The sequence below is a fragment of the Channa argus genome, chromosome 16 (assembly GCF_033026475.1).
Source record: "Channa argus isolate prfri chromosome 16, Channa argus male v1.0, whole genome shotgun sequence".
NCBI lineage: Eukaryota > Metazoa > Chordata > Actinopteri > Anabantiformes > Channidae > Channa > Channa argus.
This window is the reverse complement of record NC_090212.1, coordinates 7,765,943-7,787,723: the sequence shown is the minus strand read 5'-3', so window position 1 is coordinate 7,787,723 and position 21,781 is coordinate 7,765,943. Positions and strand designations below refer to the sequence as shown.

The 21,781-nt window shown below is 39.3% G+C and overlaps 1 protein-coding gene across 8 annotated transcripts in view; it reads right to left on the bottom strand.

The window, feature by feature from the left end:
• dlgap2a (discs, large (Drosophila) homolog-associated protein 2a) overlaps positions 1–21,781 on the bottom strand; it is a 114,840-nt gene that overhangs the window by 80,370 nt on the left and 12,689 nt on the right. For 7 of the 8 annotated variants that reach the window (XR_010911052.1, XR_010911050.1, XR_010911051.1 and 4 more), the window contains exon 2: positions 3,765–3,797. The exons of the other annotated variant lie outside the window; for it this stretch is intronic. The gene's annotated coding sequence lies outside the window, so the exon portion shown is untranslated. The remainder of the gene's footprint in view (positions 1–3,764; positions 3,798–21,781) is intronic. 8 annotated transcript variants of the gene reach the window in all.

The window sequence follows — 21,781 nt, the reverse complement described above, 5'->3', positions numbered from 1 at the left end:
GGAACAATTAATTTGAATATCTGACTAAGAAAAAAAATACTGCAACAGCAGTCTATTCCCCACACTGGCCTAAACTCTTTAACTATTCAGTCTCGCTGAAAGTTGGTACATGTGAGTTCTGTGTTAGCAGTAATGATTGTCGCTTGTCATCTATTCTCATTTTACAAATCTTTCTTTTATATGTCCTTTCAGACATTTCAGATGTTTGCTGTTAATTTGCGAGGACAAACGTGTTTTTACCAAAATATAATGCTGCTGTATCTCATTTTTTGATGACAAAATGTTCATACTTAATGAGTTGGCTAAAAATTAATTTTTCTTAATTTTGCAATATAATATCTGCTTGCACCAACTGAGGCCTGATTTAACATTTTTACAGCTTGCCTTCCTGGAAAGTGTTTTCCAGAACAGATATCCTGCTATTAAATCAATCCAATTTTCTACATGGACCACATAACACCTTGTGTTTTACTTGTACAGCTATCAGTATGACCCAAAGTCACAAATGTGATAACTACATTGATTCTGAGCGTTTCCAAAACACAGATGACCAACAACACAACATTTTGTGTATAAAATCTTTTAATGTCTCTCAAACTTTATCCAAGCAACACTTATCCGTCCCGTTATAACACAGGTGGCTAAACAAATTACTATATTAACAGCATTTCAGGAAGACTGCCTTCACTTGTTCCTTCCTTTTTCTCTCTCATCCCTGATGGACCCTGCCCATCATTTCTAACTAACCTCCTTACTCTCTTTCTTTCCCTCACTCAAACTGAAATGAAGTTCACGGCCTCGGTGAAGGTTTGGTTAACGATGAAACACCCACATTTGCACCTGCTGTCGGTGACTAAACGGCCCATGCATCAGCTGAAGGACAGCGCTCTTGCTTTGACTCAGAAACAGCTGTCTCCTTCTCCCTGCGTGAGTAATGCAAAAAAGAGACTCAAACCATATGTCACACCATGACCAGACTTATTTGAATTTTCATTAAAAGGTATTATGTATTCTCTGGGTATGACTCTTCCTAATACTATTTTGGCATTTGAAGCAATAAAGACCCTGTCAAGGTGAGTCCATTGACTTTAACTTTTCAATAATGTTTAAGGGTATCCCATCTATGAAACTCTCCTCCCTGCCCTTGTTCTATAATGGATATTATTCAGCCCTCTGATTTCTATCACTGTAGCAAGAATAGTCTTCAGACACAGATGACTATTCTGATCTTTTTCCTCATATGGATGATCATTTCTCTGCACTCTTTTTACTTGTATTATTACAAAACGCTTCATTTAGAAACTATTAATTTTATTAGGCTACTGTGTCTTCAGCATTTTAAACTCTTCTATGGATTCTGTATGAAAAGAAGCTTGGCAAAAGCAATGGAAAAAAATCCTCCATGACCAATTAGTTCTAAGAGCTACAAATTACTTATTAAAAGCTATAATTGAAACAAATCTGAATTTACACATTTTTTTAAAACAATGAAGATGAGATTTTGTAACAGCAATTTTTGGAAAGGTTCTTTACTGTAATTCCTTTACAAATCCCCAGGTATCTACTTTATATTTTGCTGCCATCTAAGTTTGTGTCTAATATTCTTTTTTGTGTTGTGTGTGTCGCCTATTATTATTATGAGATATGGGGGTGAGGGTCCCAGCAGGACATCTTGCCGCTGGTTCAGCATTCTTCACAAAGACAGAGAGATAGTACGCGAAAATGTGCATGTTTGCACTTCAATCTCTCTCTGTCTGTCGTGAAGCACAGCAATTACCTACAGGCAATAAGGCCTCAGTTGGCCTTGTAAATGCACTCAATCCTTCTCTGACAATTCTCAGAGCAAACACACAAACACAGGGTCTGGATATATGATGTCATTTTCAACATAGTGGCAATATGATATGTCAGTTTCAATAAAGATTCCAAAGTGTTCTGCTTTGCGCACTGAGGAATTTCAAGCCATGTTTCATATAAACATTGGCCTAAATGTCTATGTTTCGCATTGAAGTGTTCACTCACAATACCATCCCACAAAGAAAGACCCAGAACACTGCAGCTTCCTCTCAGGCTCACACAGACATTCACACAGTAACATTTTTCAGTAAAATCTTGCAGATTGAGATTATTGCCTCTAAACCTGACTGTTTTAGTTCACTCTCACAGCTCTCATCACTCTTGTGTCTAATTACACGAGGCAGCAACTGTCTGGAAAGAAAACACATATACACTATCTATCCAGCACTGAATGGGAGACAGCCAAAGTGTTTCCTTGTCTTACAAAAGAAGCGCATTTCACATTTTGACACAAAAGCTGTGAAACTTCGCCTACATGTAAAGAAATACAGCACAAACTTTCTAACGTTGTGGTGGTGAGGAAAAAGCTACAGTAACTGTAGAATAAGGAAACAAGACAACAATCTTCTTTCTATTCTATCTTCAATTGGTTTCACTCTGAACCGACCGCACACACACACACACACACACACACACACACACACACACACACACACACACACACACACACACACTACAGTGCCGGTCTCCCTGTAAAGGGACACAATGCTTCGCTCACTGGCCCTGTGTGTGGAGGTGCCTCCTGAGTAGTCCTTTGCCCAGATGCACACGCATTTGCACACACACACAGCTACACACACAATACTGTACACACACATTCTCGACCCTTCCCTCAGGCCTCTCCTCCCTCCTGTCCCTGCCTGTCTCAGCGGGAAGGTCACAGGCACACAGTTATCGTGCTCAATTTGATTACCTCTTAATCCAATCAACCAAAGCAGAGAGAGGAACATTGATTTTTGAGACACAGAATAATACTTATGTGGCTTACAGGCACATGTCTACTTCCTGGACCAGGTTAAGTCTGGGGGGAAATATTATATGTGTCACTGAACATGGTTTTGTTTCTAGATTTACATTGTCATTGCAAAATGCAAACAAAGCTGATCTTATTTTATTCATGGATAATTTCAGTTCACTGTTACTTAATAAAACAGACTTCCACATAAAGCCAGGCAATAGAAAACAGATTAAACACTTAATAACTGAAATAATGACTAGCTACAGTACAGCGTTAGGAGAGAGGCACAAAAAGGACGATCACCCCTCAAAACTGGAGTACTCCATGCAAAAAAATGACTTGACTTTAGGAGTGACATAGACACAGACATATGGCAATGTTTTGCACTTGGCAGTGGATGATAAGGGGATGTTAGAAGAATGAGAAGAGCACTTATTGTAGGAGGCTTGAGAGTTAATCAGCTTTTAGCCATTCATATTCATCTGGAGCATGTTGTACACACATGAATATGCAATTATACTTGTGCATGACTGTGTGCATGTTCATAAAAAACACACAAATGCTAACATTTAATGAGACGTGAAGCAGAAGCATGTGTAGTTATTTAGCACAAGATGTGTCCTTCAGACTTCATGCTGTCAATCAGTCAGGTCAGTGAATGTAACCTCTAGATCCATAAAGATGGCTGCCTGCTAGATTTACATTTCGCTGCTTGAATGCTTAAAATGAAACCAATGCCAGGAGGACACCATCTTTATGTTGTGTATTTTGTGTACGTGGAACCTAAACCCTGGCCTGTGCTGTTGCTTTATTGAGTTGAAGCCTGAAGAACAGTGTTTCTGCAGCAAAGCGTCGCCCCCGCTCCATTTTCCACCCTCCCCGAACAGCAAACAACAAGCCGAGAGATGACGATGACAAGAGCTTTTGGGGAATGGCGATGCCCACTCACCTTCTGGTTCACCACACAGTGTGCACTGTGATTCTAAACAAGGAGAGACAACAGGAGATTAATAGAGGCAACACATATGTGAAAGTCTATGTTTGTGTGTGCGTGTGGGGGGGCGGGGGCAAACATCACCACCCAGTATGTAAATGTTAACTGCAATTTAAAATGCTACATCTCTCTGTGTGTCAAAAAACAAATAGAAACAATAAAACTGAACAAACAACATGGAGAACACCAGAGCTTTTTTACTCCTAATGTTCTTTCAGAGCAGTACCCATGTGCAACATAACAGAAACCCAGCCACCATGCATAATACACCCATCAGCCACATGCGGCTGCAAAAAAAAAAGTCAAAATGATGCGGAGATAGGCATCCATAAAATAAATAAATAAATATAACAGAAATTATATTGTTTCAATTCATCCCTGCCATGTGCGTACCAAAAATATGAACACACAAAACTAGGTGAGACCCTCAGTTTAAATTGAAGCAAAACAACAGCAATGATTCATGAATGCACCCCATCCATCTTTTTTATTTACATTGATGCTACTTTCTTTACGGCTTCACATGCATCTTGCATGTTAATGTCAACTTGATAAAAACAAGAGGAGTTGCTATTTTTCTTCTGGTAAAACAAAATCTATTATTCGCATGCAAACACAGCAGCATCCTGCACTGCGAGCCTCAGTATGAGTATGTAAAAAGTATCAGACTTTTCTACAAGCCAACGCAATGTTCAAGCTTAATTTAAATAAACATGATTATTAAATGAGTTTGTTTTGCAGAGACAGACACTAGGCAGAATGAACAGAATGATGATGAAGATGAGTGTTATGTCCTCCGGCCTGGTTTCCACAGCCTCAAAACAGCTGTGCCGTGTCAGTCTCTTTCCGGATGTAGCAGTGGCCAAAAGAGGCATGTATTTTTTTTTTTTTTACTCCTTCATGTAATCACTGCTAATTAGATGCTTAATAGGATCAGATCAGCAGCAACCTTGGACTCATGACTTGTCTTTCTGGTGAAAAACGCTTCTTTGGATGGCTCAAATCACTACATTTATGGGGATGCGAGGTCCTTATAACATGTCAATAAATGCTTGAAACACTAAAGTACCGTGATTCCTCCTGCGCTGTCCCTGGGTGACCTTGCTCATGGCCAGAGTACTGTGAGGACAGCTATTGCCACAGCATCAGATGAACAACGGAGCACTTTTGAAGGTTTGCTGTTGCTGTCAGTCTGCACAAAGTGTAAAGTGCCACAGCCTCGTCAAGCTCTTCCAATTGGATCTTGGCTTTGCCTCATGGCTACACTTGGCTGTGATATCCAACTGCTAAGGCTTCATTTCTCTCTTCTTTTATTGGTATTAGACCACCCCGTGCTCATAACACAGGCTGAAAAAACACCATAGACTGTTAGCAGACTGTAGAGACATTCCCCTGAGATATTACAGCTGATATTGTCATTCTGCACAACCAACTGAATTGTGCTATAGGTTTATTTGGATCTCTACTCTGTTCTCAATGTTTTTTGTTTTTTTGAGGGGGAGTGGGGGTCTGTAGTGCTGAACCACACACAACTGTCTGGACTGCAGGGCAGTGGCAGACAGATGTAGCATGGAGAGAATTTCCTAGTTTAATTAGTCTTTTTTTTTTTTTTTTTTTTTTTTTTTACTTTGCTCTCCCAACAGAAATTCCACAGAAAGCAATTGTCTCTATTAGTTTGTCCTGACAGTTTAAATTTAAAGCACCCCTGAATTTCCCTGTGTGGAGCCTGTATTGATCTTGGTCAGGCTGTTTTTACAGTATGGAAACTGTTTTAAAGTAATCCTCATTTGCTTTCCAATTAAAGGTGTAAAGTGGCCATCAGCCTTTAGCTGTCAGCTAAAGTCCAGCTTCAGCTTTTCACAATAGGGGAGAGGAATTTTGAGTCAAACACTCATGGCATAGCTACGGTAGCTGCACTGTGACGCTTAATGTTAGCATTTACTAATTAGCACTAAACATAAAGCACAGTCAGGCAGATGGGAATACTATTAGTTTAGCAGGTGTTTGGCCCTAAACACATAATCTGATAGGATTGTGGAGCAATATTGGATCAACAAAGTAATTGCCATTCCTCTAGAAGGGCCATGAATGTCTGCACCAAATTTGATAGCAATTCAACTATAAATTGGTTCAATATTTTAACCTGGAGCAAAGCAAACACTGACAACAAGGTATTCATCTCATGCCCATGTTTGGAGATTAAACCATGACCAATTTGAGTCTATTTTACTCTTTTAAGATAGTGGAAAAAAGCTTTCTAAGTGATTATCTATACTGGACAAACATCCGATATGAGGAGAAAATAGAACCAAATAGGAACCACAGAGGAAAGGAAGCAGGGAAGTAAGAAAACAGGAGACTGGTTGGAATAAAAATAGCAACAGAATCATATTTACATCGGACTAAATACTGAATAGTTTATGATGCCTCTCATACCTTTGTAATATTTCATAGGAGAAAATCGCAAAAACAGTACAGGGAGATGCAGAAAAACATGTCAATAAATGCTTGAAACACTAAAGTACCGTGATTCCTCCTGCGCTGTCCCTGGGTGACCTTGCTCATGGCCAGAGTACTGTGAGGACAGCTATTGCCACAGCATCAGATGAACAACGGAGCACTTTTGAAGGTTTGCTGTTGCTGTCAGTCTGCACAAAGTGTAAAGTGCCACAGCCTCGTCAAGCTCTTCCAATTGGATCTTGGCTTTGCCTCATGGCTACACTTGGCTGTGATATCCAACTGCTAAGGCTTCATTTCTCTCTTCTTTTATTGGTATTAGACCACCCCGTGCTCATAACACAGGCTGAAAAAACACCATAGACTGTTAGCAGACTGTAGAGACATTCCCCTGAGATATTACAGCTGATATTGTCATTCTGCACAACCAACTGAATTGTGCTATAGGTTTATTTGGATCTCTACACTGTTCTCAATGTTTTTTGTTTTTTTGAGGGGGAGTGGGGGTCTGTAGTGCTGAACCACACACAACTGTCTGGACTGCAGGGCAGTGGCAGACAGATGTAGCATGGAGAGAATTTCCTAGTTTAATTAGTCTTTTTTTTTTTTTTTTTTTTTTTTTTTTACTTTGCTCTCCCAACAGAAATTCCACAGAAAGCAATTGTCTCTATTAGTTTGTCCTGACAGTTTAAATTTAAAGCACCCCTGAATTTCCCTGTGTGGAGCCTGTATTGATCTTGGTCAGGCTGTTTTTACAGTATGGAAACTGTTTTAAAGTAATCCTCATTTGCTTTCCAATTAAAGGTGTAAAGTGGCCATCAGCCTTTAGCTGTCAGCTAAAGTCCAGCTTCAGCTTTTCACAATAGGGGAGAGGAATTTTGAGTCAAACACTCATGGCATAGCTACGGTAGCTGCACTGTGACGCTTAATGTTAGCATTTACTAATTAGCACTAAACATAAAGCACAGTCAGGCAGATGGGAATACTATTAGTTTAGCAGGTGTTTGGCCCTAAACACATAATCTGATAGGATTGTGGAGCAATATTGGATCAACAAAGTAATTGCCATTCCTCTAGAAGGGCCATGAATGTCTGCACCAAATTTGATAGCAATTCAACTATAAATTGGTTCAATATTTTAACCTGGAGCAAAGCAAACACTGACAACAAGGTATTCATCTCATGCCCATGTTTGGAGATTAAACCATGACCAATTTGAGTCTATTTTACTCTTTTAAGATAGTGGAAAAAAGCTTTCTAAGTGATTATCTATACTGGACAAACATCCGATATGAGGAGAAAATAGAACCAAATAGGAACCACAGAGGAAAGGAAGCAGGGAAGTAAGAAAACAGGAGACTGGTTGGAATAAAAATAGCAACAGAATCATATTTACATCGGACTAAATACTGAATAGTTTATGATGCCTCTCATACCTTTGTAATATTTCATAGGAGAAAATCGCAAAAACAGTACAGGGAGATGCAGAAAAACACCTCTTTTTGCAATAAAATGTAAAATGTAAATCCACTGTTTTTGTATGCTAGTCTCATTGAACATGTTTTAATAGTAGAACAAAACTCCACGCTGGCCTCTTGTAAGTAAACCAGAACATGGATGTTCACAGGGGTCTGCGGTGTCCCATGGTATCAGCCAATCTCAAAACAAAACAAGGAGAGCAAATCCTTAGCCTTGATCTGATAATGTATTCATACATAATTAAAGCCTTCATTTCCATATCAGCATGGCTTGCTAACACCTTCCCTGTTGCCTGCTCTCTCTTTTCCCCTCACTGTCTCTCTCTCCCATCCTCTCCCTTTCTCCCCATCATATGACGTGTGAGAGTTACAGGTGCTAATGAGCTAGTGTAAAGTCTGTTCTTGGATTTTTCACAAGAATGCTGCGCCTCTCAAACACACGAGCTTATATAAAACAAGGTGAGATGAGGTATGAAAACTCTGCAGCTTGATGCCACAGGTGTGACAGGATGAAAAACTTTTTCGGAGCTAGTGCATTTTACCTGCGAAGTGTGATTTACTTTGAGGAACAGCCTATAAGCTCTGTTTGTTTGTTCTGTGGTGGGCAGCAAACAGATTATGAGAAACAAGTTAAATAAAGGCTTGTTTATTGGGACAGGGTCAATAGGTAGTCAATAAAAGGAGCACACAGCAAGGTATAGCTCAAACTGCTGTGCACCGACAGATAACACAACGTGGCTGTGCATTTACAGGCATGACCACACAGACACACACTCAGGATAAACTGAGTCACACAATTATAGTCAAGCAAATCACAACCACACAGTTCCCTGCCCTCAGCCTCTATGCTCATCTGTGTGGACTGTCATCAGTTTCAGTTTACCTTCCCCTTGAATGGCACAATTCATCTTCAGTTGGGCACCCGGCGTACATGCAGCCTCCCCCTGGAGCTGATGTAGCACTTCTCAGAGGAGATGCTCTGCTGAGTGCAGGACTGGAGGATAACTCTTCAGCTTGGCAGTATAAGCTCTGTTTGCCTCTTCATGGGCTAATGACACTGCATTGTTCACAGGCGTGTACTGTGCAGCCACACATTATCAGCCGTACGTGAACAGGCTTTGTCGTAAATGTGAAAGTACACAGCACTGATAATGGTTTATGGGGTCAATATTTCTGAATCATTAGGATTTGAGGTTTAAACTAAAGAAATCATAAAAATACTTGTTTTCAATCTCATGCTGAGAGTTAGCTGATAGATTTACACCAAACTCATGCTTGTCTGTTAAATATGAATATACAACCAGGGGCCAGTTAGTTTAGTTTAGATGGCAAAAACCACAAGTTGCAAGGGTCTGGACTGTTTCTTGGCCAGGAGCCGTAACTTCTTGAAGTATCTACCAGCTGTATGTTAAACCACAGTTGGGTGTTTTTTGCCCCTTTGTTTTTAATACTAATTGGTCAAACCAGGTACAGGTCGGTGAAAACAGTTCCATCTCTTTATTTTAAAATGTTCTAAAGCATAAAACAAAGATGTTTTTCATTTATGCACAATTAGCTAGTACAAATGTTACTATATCACAATATGCACTATATGTTTTTCTGTATCAAGACATAAAACATATAAGTATTTTTACTGTCAACCAAACACACTCAAAAGGAAATTAAAATACCATATACAACCTATTTAACATATCTGAACCAGAATGTAAAATCATTGCTTCTAGTTTTTAGACAGCATCCCAACTGTTTTGGTTATGGGATTGTAGTTACTCTTAGAACTACAGCTACAGTATCACTTTAAAACAGCCAGAGAGTCAGCACCTCAATATAGTGCAATCATTCATAATGTTCTCTCCTTAGAAGGGAAACAGCAGGAGTCTGACATCAAACATCAACTGTTTGACATCAAGCCATTCAGCCATCAGGGTTTTGTGAGAGAACACTGTGTGTGTCATCTTTAAAATAAGGTGCACCAGAACAAATAGTTACAGCGAAAAAACTTCTCTCAACTGTATGTATGAGAAGCAGTGGGCGGTTTGCTGTGAGGTGAGTGCAGAGATCTAAGCATGACCTTCAGTTACGAAAAAACACTGTCATTCTGTGGTGAGTAAAAAGCCTTCACATGTCAAGATGCATCCCTTGTCTATTCAGGAAATCTTTCTTTGTGTGAATGTTGATGCTCGAGGCAAGCACATTTCAATGGAATGAGACATTCAAAATACTGCTCTCTGGATTGAGTTTCTTTAGTGTTATGAAGTGACTAAGGTTAATTTCGGTAAAATAAATATATATATAGATGAGATCACAAGAGAGGGAAATTAAGATAAAAAAAAAAACTTTATAAAGCAATGCCACAACAAAGTTGTAGGACTTTGTCTCTGTCAGCACCGAATGAGACAGACTGTCACTGACCAGAACCAATCGTGTCCCGAGCTTTAGGTACCATCAGGCAGTGATGTACAGTATCAGAGACTATGGTTTACTGCCCACTAAAACAGACCACTGACATTCATTCCATTTCCTCTTAAGCATACAGGGATATTGATAGTGTCCTAGTTGCCCTATGCAGAACATGCCAGCGAGTACTTTTCATATCTGATTGCTAGGTCTCGCTTTAGGGTTGGGTTTCAGAAGCATTATCCAATGTCAACCCATCCGCAAATTAAATTGAATTTAGATAGTTTTCCACGTTTTCAGAAAAAACAACCAAAACTCACAAGATTTAAATGTGATTGATGATCACATTTTGTCAGCTTTTATTTGCTACCAACTTTTACAACCCCAAAATAAAAGTATACAGTACATGCATCTGACAAATTGAAAGAACTGGCATCCTGGCTTATCTCTCATAAGCTACCTGCTGTAATTACTGGAGGTTCTGATTCTGATGAGCAGCTTAAAACATTAATATGCAAGCACAATATGTTTAAACAGATGAAATTGACTTTACCGGGAGGATGGTTTCAGATGAGATGACTTACGGCTCTGTTGGTCCTGCTGAACTGTACACACAAAGGTGTTTCTTTGTCTAACAAACAATCTTTGGGTGAAAACAGTGCACATTAAACAAAGTTACACTTTGGTGTGAAAGTAATTATCTATAGTTGAGACAATCTACCGCCAACAGCATTTGTCATTTCAACTGCAACCTGTAAACACGGACTCTAAATTACATTTCTATTTGTAAATTAAAGATAAAGGATAGTTGAAGGACAAAGAAATTTAAAGGTGTAACTAACTGTTATGATGGGTGGAAAAAAGTTAATACTCAACAGTTGGATAAGTACTCTTTTTTTAAACATCTAAAAATGTTATTGCCCTAATCTAATCATTGAATAATGTTCACAAAGAACAGTCTATAACAACATCACTGGGCAATTAAATGCCAAGCTGAATGAGGTTTTTACTGCCTCTCTGTTTCTGTGCTCTTTCTTCCTCCAACCACATACAACAGTGATGTCACTGTGCACTAACACACACTGCTGCAAGCTTCTACATCACCCCGGCAAGGTAAGACATTAAAGCACTCAGTTTTCTTTTCAATTGGAAATACGTGCATATCCTAAAGTCCTCAATATCCTCAATAAGCTTTTTGAGCCATTCAAAATTGCAATAGGTGCTGTATGCAGTGAGTTAAATCCTTTATGTTGGCTTTCTACTGGCTTTATACGATGTCATATATACATGTAAAAGTGACCATATGACATTATGTAATCATTTATGTACTGTATGGAAGTATGGAAGTGTGTTTCTTTGTGTGTGTGTGTGTGTGTGTAATACAGTGTGGGTGAGCACTTTATGTTCACGAAGTTTTCCATGTTAGTCTCTGAGCCCCACACATGCAGTAAGAGATGGACTGACTGTGATGGTAGAAGGAGAAACCCAGACAGGGGGAGGACAGCAAGGGTGGATTTGGGTGAATGGCAAGAGACATCTAGTTTAAAAAAAAAAAAAAAAATTTAAAATAAAGGAGCAGGAGGTAAACCATCCAATTGTTTTTCTATCAGCCCCAGGGGGCAGAATCAGATTTATAGGTGGTTTCTCTCACCTGGGAGTTGGGAGGATTTGAAAGGAAGAAGGAGATAAATATTTTAGAGAGAACGAGAGGATTGAAGTATAAGTTTGAGTCTGTGTTTGAGTGATTTGCTGCATCTCGAGTGTGTTGAAATGTGGATAATAGAAGGAGAAGAAAGATGGATGTGCATCAAAAGGAGGGACAAGAAAGGTTAGAGACAGAAAACAGGCTGAGGGTCAAAGAAAAATTGAGAGCTGTATGGACAGAAGTAGACAGAGAGACTTGTGCAAGAGAGGATATTGATGGTCTCCTTCACGCCCCAGCAGCCCTCTGTCTAACTAAAGCATCTATCAGGCACACTCGGCCCGGTAGATGACCATATTGACACCTACTGACGGAGGAGGAGTGTCGCCGTTAATGACATGTCTTCTCGCTTCTTCCCGGACATTTGGACATCCTCCATTCTCCTGTCTGACATTTACTTTCATTTCCTCTTTATTCTTCTTAATCCTTTGCACAGATAAAGACAGACGGCCTTTAATGGTGGAAAACAAAAGTATCGGAGCCAGTTATTTCTAAGTGTTCACAGTGTATCCAAAGTCATTCGCCTTGGATGTGATATGCATGTGACGAGTGAGGTGGAGGGTCATGACTGAAGTTATTTGGTCAGGTCACAAATGTTGTCACATGCAATAAGAGTGTTCCTTAAATTACAAATCAAATCACACCGTGAGCATTTTCACAACCTGGGAGTCAGTTTTATGTGTTTCATGCCAAAGTCAATTCCCATTCAGTTTAACGAATAAAAAGACAACACATGAAGCATTTTAACATGTCTCAGAGAAAGACATCTACCACTGTCTTCCCTATCAAACCAGTAGGTAAATCTTTTACAAGTATTGTTTGAGAGAGAAGCTTATTGTTTTGCAATAACAGATGGCGAGTGAAGAAAAAACACATTTTTTTGCACTTTTTAAGTTTAAAAGAAACATTATTATACAGATATAAAGCTCTTCTATGTTCCAATGATAACACCATTAAGCATTAGCATTAACTTCATGGTAATTAATGTACTGTATTTACTACATCATAAATAAAATTTTTAGTTAATGTTGTTAGTTTGCTTGGCTAAAATTAAAATTAAGTGATGCCACACCTGCACATTCACATTTTACATATTTTAAGTAACACATTTTTTTATTTTTAAAATGCTTCCATTTGTAAAAGGCATTTGGATTTCACTAAGACTTGCTTTTAACTACAAATGCTTTTAACTATAAATACACGTGGAAACTCTAGGGCTGAAATCTCATAACTGTTAATGTTATCAGTATATAAATGCAATCAATGTCAAGCTCTATTGCAGCTCATTGCCTCTAACATGTGTATAGCATTGTACTCAATAACAGTGGCCGAAGAATCCGAAAAGAGATTCTGCCGAGCATGAAAGTAATCAGCAAGGTCAGTGACAGTGGTACTGGGGCTACTGTCTGTTATTCTTATTCACTCAGACATTTTAGTTTTGTAGATACAAAGCAAACAAGACACATATAAAGGACAAAGTGGGAGAACACAGAGACAGGGAAGTGCATGTGTGCATACTGTATGTGTATGTGTGTGTGTGTGCATGTGTGTGTGTGCGTGTGTGTGTGTGTGTGTGTGTGTGTGTGTGTGTGTGTGTGTGTGTGTGTGTGTGAGAGAGAGTATGGGGTTCTCTGCAGGCCTGTCCTTTTTGTCTCTTGAATCTACAGCAGTATAAACTTTGACTCTATTTATTTCTGATGGAGTTTTCCTTGTTTCAGTAATTTTCAATTATAGAACAAGGCAGAATAATGCAAATTGCTCCATTTGCATCAATAAAATGAGACTTGATTGAAGTAAGTAATTTTGGTTTGAATTGGAAACTCACTTCAAGGCAGTGGCAAGCTGTCAACAGCTTTTAGAAAAATCGGATTTTGGGAAACTAATTAAGATAAAAGAGTTTTTTGCAGAACATGTTAGGGTTGCGTGTTGGCTTCATATCATAAATGTGTTGATTGTACGTGTGTTAAAATGTTATCAATGGCAGTGCTAACAAGGTGATGACCTAGTTTAGGTTGTGTGCCAACATGTGCTAATTATCATAAACCAAAAACAAAATGTGGACTTGATGATGAAATGTGTTGGTATTGTATGGCAATTCATCTAAAGGCTGTTGGGATGTTTCACTGTAACCAAAGTAGGCTCAGATATAACAACTAAACCAGTGTTGCCATTCTTACGTCAGCCATGCTGGTGCTAAAAAAGTGGCAAAAGCTGGCATCCTATATCTGATCCCATATCCTTAGTGAATTGTACTATGATGTGATAGCTGCTTATTCAAGCTAAAATGTAGAAAGTTTCTGACTATTTAAATTAAAACATTCTTTCTCTATGTCACATATAATCAAAAGCATTCTTTTGGTATTAGGGAACTCATCTCATATCTAAACTGGCATCAAAATATTTCAAATGCTTTCCAAGCTTAAAACATCAGTAAGGTCTCTGCCCAACTGAATGTGCAACAGCTGTGTTGGAGGAAATCACAACTCTATGAAATAAATATAAAAATTCTTGCACGCTGTCTGGCTTTGACTGAACAAGTGTGAGTGAGAGTTTTATCTTTTACACATCACTAACTTCTATCTTTAGTTTAGGGTGTAAATGTACATTCATGTTTTTAAACTTCCCTATAATGAAATATTTCTCTGCTTCTAACTGAAAATCTCCTCCAGATGACCTCACCCGGAGGAGTTTTTCAATAGTAGGAGTCCAGATGATGTCATCTGGGGGAGCTCTGAAGAAGCAGGTTGACCACGAATTCAAACTCCATAGTTTGCGCAACAAGATGACATAATCTGAAATGAAGGGTTTTCCAAGTGATGTCATCTTGAGGCATTTTTTAGCTAAACGCAGAGAAAGACATGTACTACCCAAACTAGAAGTTGAAAATCAGTGAACGCATCCTTTAAGATTAGTTAGCATTAACCAGCACAAGCTACTGCTCATACCAAACCAATAAAGCCTCAGAGTGCAATGAACTGAAGGAGGCTGCATTTTATTGCTTATAAATTCAGCTTTTCATTTCAGTGACACGGGATGATATTGTAAAGGTTATATATTCTCACTTGAAGTGAAGTTATTGTAGGGGGGTACTCAGACTACTTAGACATCAGAGTAAGAAAATCATTATTTAGTGTTTGTGTCACTATTTTCATTAAGCTACAGTATAAAGGCCATATTTACTCTTATTGCAATATGAATATACAAACTCTACTGTATCTTAAAGTCCTTTCACACTACCAACCTCTAGCTGACTTAGAAGCAATGGCGCAGTGTCACCACATGCGTCAATCTTAATGCATTCCCTAAGGAAGATGGCATTGAGCCTGGTTGGTGGCCCCACTGGACTGAGGGAACCAACTCTCATTATCCTCTGCCCAGATTTATTGGGCTGCTGTACTCATATTTTACACCGAGGGACATGGAGCGGACAGAGGGAGCTAAAGAAAGATGGAGAGACAGAAAGAGTGGAGGCGACTGAGTGAATTCACTGATAAATCACTTCGCCTGACTATTCACTCTTTAAAGAAAACTCTTCTGGCTATCAGCGCTTTCAGCAGCATCAGATATCAAAGTGTATGTGTGTGTGTGTGTGAGAGTGTGCATGTTTAAGTGTTAGAGAGGTATCCCTCTTTAGATGCCATATGCTGTCACTGTAGACAGACACACAGCTCACTTTGTAAAACTTCACACAGTGGAGACATCCGAGGTAAAGACTTGCCATTTGATTTCTGTTTACTTCTCGCAGTTTCTCTCAGACACAACTTACAGAGACTGAGGTTGTTAATATGAGTCATCCCATTTGGTGAACAAAAACACACACTACTTGCACACTCATCTGTTCACTGTCTCGTCAGTTCTATTAAATCAAACACAAGTTCAAACAGCCAGACTCTCCATGCCTTGGAATCAGATGAAACTGATAACTTGGCAGGCAACCTCCCGCCATCTCACTTCTCCAGACTCCCTTTGTCTCTCCCCGCGTGTCACTATAATGTCACAACATTGTTCCATGTGACTGGCTGTCTGTGAAACGATGAGAGATTGGCACCCAGCATCACCACAAGGCAGATTTTAGCAGCTACACACCTGCTGCCTTTGGCGCAGACTGCTCCACCTGGGACTGGTACATAGTACAGATGTAGTAGTGCAAGTGTTTGTGTTTATGTGTTTGAGTGTGTACTGAGTAGTGTCCAGGGTATTGCATTATGCTCCATCTTCTGAAATGGGCCTAATGGGCCGTGAGGAGAAAGAAGACGAAGCAGGCCCAGAGGCAGCGTACAATGTGTCTAACACCTGGTCAGCCATGTCACTGGGTGGCCATATTGGATCTGTTGGGTCCTTCTGTCTCTTTGTTAACTAGTAAATGCATCTTGGGGAAAAGCAAAGTTGGCTTTGCTTACAGCAATTTGTTTATCTAAACCAAAGTGCCCGAAGACACAACTTTTTATTTTAAAATGTGCACGTTAAGTAAGCTGTAAACACAACACTGTAAAGGGGCCTGGTGGATCAGTGGTAGAGCATTGTATTGGGTTGGGAAGCAGAAGCCCGCGGGTTCGAATCCCACACCACTGGGTGTGGCCCCGCCCAGCCACCAAGCACTAACTTAGTAGCAGTCCCGAGCCCGGATAAAATGGGAGGGTTGAGGTATTCAGCATAAAAACTTAACCCAAATCAACATGTGGAACGTGGCGACCCCTGAAGGAACAAGCTGAAAGCCGTTGAACTTTAACAACACTGTAAAAGTGTCACCTTTTAAAGTTAACATGAAAAACATTTTGTCTTCTATTTAGGCCAAGGCATAACATACGTTTTTTTGGGGGGGGATGGATTTTTTGGTTGTTGAAAACCACTGCCTGCTGCTGGAAATGATGATGCATGAGAGTGAATCAAAACAGTGAATTTGCAGGCCATTAAACCAAAACACTGAGTTGAGAAACACTCTGTACAGCTGAGATAAACTGCAGGGCAGTTTTTTATTACTTTTCTGTTTTACATTCAACCACTTTCAAATCACATTCAGAAGCTTGATCCATTTGAAATAAAAACACTGATTAGAGGAGCTTTAAAAGATGAAAGAGAAATGATGACAGCAAGCCTGACGTGGGACTGAACCAGGGTTCTGTGTGAAAGAAGTGTCATCAGACTAACATGGTACAGAAGAGGCAGGAGTCTCTCTCAAGGGCATAAATGACAAGTTAATGTAACAGCATGACATTCCAGTTTGCATCTGCAACACTAATGGACAAGAGACAATACACACACACACACACACAGGTGCACCAGAACAACTAAGGACCTCAAGCGAGTAGGGGGCAGGAAATGGGAGTGTACTTCTGACAGACTGGATTCCAGTAGTCTACACTCACTGGCCACTTCATTAGGTACGCCTGTACAAGCTAATGAAATCCAATACGGTGGCTCTGCAATTAATTCTACTTTTACAAGGTGATTTTTCTTTTAAGTTGAAACTGTCAGAGAGGTGATAATTCTAGTATATGTTTATTACTGAGGTCATAGTGGGTGGTGGAGAATATTACATTAACAGGTCATTCTAATGTTTTTACACACTTATTTATTTAAAGCAGGTTGGCCCAGGGTGGCTTAATGTAATGAACTCCAGTTCGATTCCACCACCCACTATGACCTCAGTAATAAACATATAGTAGAAATATCACCTTTCTGACAGTTTCAACTAAAAACTAAGAAATTATAACCTTTTAGAAGTAGAAAATCATAGCAAAGGTGCTGTATTGTATTGTATTAGATTGTACATGTGTACAAGTGGCAAGCGAGTGTAAGTGTATGTACACCATGATTGATCATCCAAAGAGAGGCATTTGCTTTGACCGTATTAAACACATATGCTTATGTTATCATGCACAGATGCCTGCTGAATAAACGTGAAATGTATCTACACTATTCCCCGGGCTTTCCCTGCAGCATGATGTTAGCTCCACTGACCTGTCTCTCGCTGTCAGTGAATCTTGAATCTGTGTCAAAGGATTTTGATGGAATGACAATATAACTGACATTCTTCACAGGATATACCCCTTAGATGCTGCAGGGTTGGCTTACAGGGGCAAATGCTCACATTAGTGAAGCCAAAGGGTTACAAGAAAGCTGAGACAGGTTTGACTGCATTCACCTGCATCTGCTTCAAAATCACAACTATACTGCAGTGCAGCATGTAGCAAAAGAGCCTTTTTTGTAGAAAAGATATTATAATATGCTGACTTCAAACACTCCCTAATGCTAAAGGCCATACAACGTGACAATTCATAAGGAAGGAATCCTTAAGCGATCCTCTGTGTCTCTCTGTAGCCTAGCAACCACAACACAGCTCTTTTTTTCTTTTTTGCGCTCTGCAGTGTCTTCCTCTAAAAAAAGAGGCAACACCACAGTTGTGGAATGAGAAGACTGAGAAACAAGAAACTGCACATGAGAAATGAGAAACAATGAACAAGAATGAGTGCATGTGTGACAGAAAGTTACACACAAAAAAGTGAGAGACAGAAAGAATAAAAAAAAGGAGAGTGCCCATGCAGTGCATGTGAATACAGACTCACACGCCATAGCTCTACCATATTTGAAGACATCCCGTTACCATAGCAATGGGCAAGGAGCAGGAGGAGATGAGAAAGGTGTTTGCGGAGTCTCTTTCCTGTGTGCAAAGTGTTTTCCCTCACACGTTCTTGCTTAGAGCAGATGCATGAGCATAAAACTAATCACGCGGTTTCCTTCGAGACTGATTTAATGTGGTCCACTCTCATTCCAGATAGGTAGATGCCCACGGAGGGACGGCGCTAATGCTTTTTACTCTCTATTCAACCCATGGCTCTTTCTAGGATCTGTTCATGGTGCTCGAAATCTAATTTTAAAGCATGAGGAAGTGTTTATCCGTGACAGAAAGATGAATTTTACATGATGCAAAGTCATCCTCAATAGATATGCTAATGAGTCATGGTGTCACATGTGCAAAATGTAATAAATACACTGATGACCTCTTTTATGTCCTCTTAGCCCCAGCCAACTATAACAGTGCGTTAATGCATTTATAGTCTGGTACAAGACAACCGTAGATATGAAATGATTCACTTATTCAAGCGGCCATTTATTTAGATTAATTTCTTTGATTTAAAAGAACTGTGAGCTCTGAGGAGTAGTGGGTGAGTGATAAATGTGGGAATAGCACACTGATGGGAGCCTGCTCTAAACAATTCCCAATGTTCCCTCAGATGTTCTCTAAGCATTGATCAGTGAGCCCCAGAGATGACAGTGGTGTGCAATCAGGCATGGCCCTTCGGACACACGATAACACCAGCACTAATGCAGCCTCTATGCACACATATACCAACAGGCAGTATGTTAGCATGTGTCGTCCTGCATAGTAAAGCTTAAGCAAACTTACTTACTTACTTACACATAGTTATATGTAAGTATTTGTTGTAGGTACATCTGCATATCAATTAATTCAACGTATTCATTTGAATAGTGTCACTCATTGCTTCAGTTCTGTTTAATAGTCTGAGAGCACTCTGAAATGACTTCTGGGGTACATTATCCCTGACCTTATATTCAGAGTGCCTGGGTTAACAAGATCTAACTAGGAGGCTGACAGCACAGGGATCCATCAGAGCTGTCTTTAAGTCACCATGACTAAATGGTAGCTGGCTCAGGACAGGGCCAACTAAGGTTCTAGAGGACTCCACAGTAGAAAATAGCTGAAAACCTGAAGTGAGGAAAGCACTCAAAAAGTAGCACAAATATAATTATTGCAATAGTATAAAAAATAGCTCCTGCCCTACAATTAACAACAATAAGTAAGCTACCATGCTGCATTTGTATTCACTAATCCAAAATGTTGTCATCACCAACTGGCCTGCTTTACTAGTAGGCAGGCTGGCAGCTGCAACCACCTGAGGGTGTGTTAACACTATTAGCTTTGTTTTAAAAATGCCACTGCCATTCCTTTGTACGTTCTGGTCATCAGGGAGTGGCCACAGTCTGTCTGGAGAAAAGCTCATTTTTAAAATCAGAATTATGTCTTATTTTTAGAGTGTAAGGAAGCACTTCCTAAAGTTGAGCAACTTTAAACCGTTTGCCTGGTGGAACGTGAAAGCACCTGGGCTCATAGTGAGCCAGTCAGAGGTTTACAAGAGGAAGAGGCAGGGTTTCAGAACAAAGGGAACTTTCAATCATCTCTTGTTCATTAATAAGTTTCATTATTTGATTAATATTTAATATCTAGAAGCAAAGTGAAATATTTACTATTTGCACAATATAAAATCAATAAAAGTATTTACTTTCATTGAAGCTCTTTTGATATTACACACATAATAAGGAGTTTTCTCTGATTTTAGTGGAGGAGCACACAGAACAACTTTAAATGTAATGTTGATCTCTTGGTGTGTGCTTCTGAAATGTCAAGATTCGCTACTGTTTTCATTTTTTTTCCACTGTAAATAATATTTAAGTGGAATAAGTAAAATGGAAGATAGTAATTATACATTAAACACATTTAATAAATCCAAATAACTATAAAATAATAATGCAAATAATTTAATTAAAACCCTTTCAGTCTGTGAAATGTGGTAAACCACACTTATGTATGTTCCTGTAGTTAATAACAATGAATGTCATGACTATTTAAGTAGAGCACCTAATCTTAAGAAAGCAAAATGCACATTGCATTTGCAGTAATTATATAATAAAATATGTATTGTGATATAGTCCAGTGTTTTTTTAAGCAGGAAATGATTTTGAGATTGCACAAGTAATTAGAAAACCAGTGCATACAATACACAAAGAAAAACGTGAGGACAAAATGTGGACTTTATAGTAACCAGAGAGTGTTATATTCATTTTGTCATGTGATTCATGAGGAACCACATAAAATAATAGAACTATTTAAAGAAATGTTTACCTTGTTGTGCTGAAAGCAAGTCAGTATCAGAGAAGAAAAGAGAACTAGTGCATTGTCAGCTTCTCTAATATAATTTAGGATGTTCAAAAACAGGCACAGAATCTGGTAAAAAAAAAAAAAAGATTTAAATCAGGGTTTCACAGATGGTTTGCTTTTGGGTTCATGTTTAGGGGCTTAGACATCAATTTCACAAGGAGAAATAGAGAAAAACAAAATATTTCCTCGCATCTCCATTAGTCAGGCGTCCCTTTGGTGACAGCAGGAAGACTGATAGCCACACGAGAATAAACAGCTGGAACTTATGGCAGCGGTCTGTCTGTGTCAAGACCAGCCTTGAATTCCCAAGGATAAAAGTCAAGCCGTGACTTGGCTGGTTAAGGCCAAAAACATGTGGCGATACATGAGTCTATTGACTAATTTACAAAGAAACCCTGGGACAGAATATAAACTTCGGGACATCTGTGAAAGAACTCACTTTAGATATCATGTATGGTTCATACAATAATAAAAAAGGGCAGTTTGATTGCAAACCTATAATATACATCTGTATGAGTTTAAACCAAAAAGCTGCTCTGACTCACACAGACACGTGAGCACTGTTCTGTGGTTGCTGCAAAGACACATGGCGTCTAAACCAGAGTGAGAGTTCAATGAATAACATCATCCCATCAAAGACCACTCAGGCGACAAACACATTTGCATTTTCCCTACAAAGCTGGTGATTTACGCTCCTTAAATAAAAGCCATAATCTACTGGCGGTCTCTGGCCCACGGTGACTTAATTGATGGCAAGCACATCAACTCCCATATGTGGAACATGCCCTGGAGTTTGCTTGTCGATCAGCATCTGCCGCCCCTGCAACAAAATATGATTCTAATCAATGCTGTAATGACTTAGAAGCCCAGGATCTAATAAGTCTAGAAGGAGCCACAACAGCAATGACGGAAATGATGGAACATTTGCGTGTATGTGTGTGTTTAGTTTTGGGGAATCATTTCTATTTTTATGGATCTA